Source organism: Echinops telfairi, unplaced genomic scaffold, assembly GCF_000313985.2.
Source record: "Echinops telfairi isolate 266 unplaced genomic scaffold, ASM31398v2 ScPeMD7_5;HRSCAF=22, whole genome shotgun sequence".
Lineage (NCBI taxonomy): Eukaryota > Metazoa > Chordata > Mammalia > Afrosoricida > Tenrecidae > Echinops > Echinops telfairi.
Genome location: NW_022103901.1, coordinates 28,847,506 through 28,848,731, shown reverse-complemented (window position 1 = coordinate 28,848,731; position 1,226 = coordinate 28,847,506).

The following is a 1,226-nucleotide window of genomic DNA, read 5'->3' as shown; positions in this document are numbered from 1 at the left end:
AAGGGGAAGGTTGGGGAGAAAGGGGGACTGATCACAACAATCTACATATAACCCCTCCCTGGGGGACGGACAACAGAAAAGTGAGTGAAGGGATACTTCAGACAGTGTAAGACATGAAAAAATAATAATTTATAAATTATCAAGGGTTCAGGAGGGAGGGAGGGTGGAGGAGGGAGAGGGGAAAAATGAGGAGATGATACCAAGGGCTCAAGCAGAAAGAAAATGTTTTGAGAATGATGATGGCAACAAATGGACAAATGTGCATGACGAAATGGATGTATGTATGGATTGTGATAGTTGTACAAGCCCCCAATAAAATGATTTTTTTTAAAGACATGAAAAAATGATTATAAATTATCAAGGGTTCGTGAGAGAGGGAGTGGGGAAATGAACTGATATCAAGGGCTCAAGTAGAAAGAAGATGTTTTGAAAATTATGATGGCAAGATATATACAAATGTGCTTGACACAAAATGGGTGTATGTGTGGATTGTCATAAGAGCTGTTAAGAACCCCCCAATAAATGATTTATAATAAAAACAAAAGAAACCAATAGGGCTGTTTGTGGGAAGGGCTGGCAACGGACAGAGAGAAAGGGAAGTGCCCAGTCTGGCCCTCTGGCTTTTCTGTTTCATGGAAGGGCTGGAGCACAGGCCCGTTAAAAGAGTGAGCCCTATGCCTAGGGCCACAGCACCTTCCTCTCACCACCCCGTACCACACATCAAGGCCGACACAGCTGCACGTGTGATGACAACAGAAAGAGCTTCAGTCCTTCGACCTGATGCAGAACACCTGGATTTCAGCCCTGTTGAAACTGCTCAGCATCACAGCACCCATGAGCCTCTGGGACAGACAGGTGGCGGCCACCCTTAAGGACTCAAAACCAATTCTTGTGAAGGAAACCAAGGACAGGGGCCAACAGTTCCAAGGACTGCTGGACCAGGCCAACCCCAGCCTTCACAGCCCTGCACCTTGCCAACCATTCCTGAAAGGGGTCACGATATAGCAGGTCCTAGATAGTGGGAGAAAAATAATGGCCCAGAACTTGAAAATACAAAACAAAAAAGTCCCAGGCTTCCTGGTCTCATAGTCTATTGGAACTCCCTAGACTACGGTCCAAGCTGAAGTGACCTCTACAGCTCAACATTTAGCCGAACCACAAACAGGCCTTTGGGAGTCAAACAGTAACAGCAGGGAGGTAAAACTCTAAAACAACCAACAATAGGG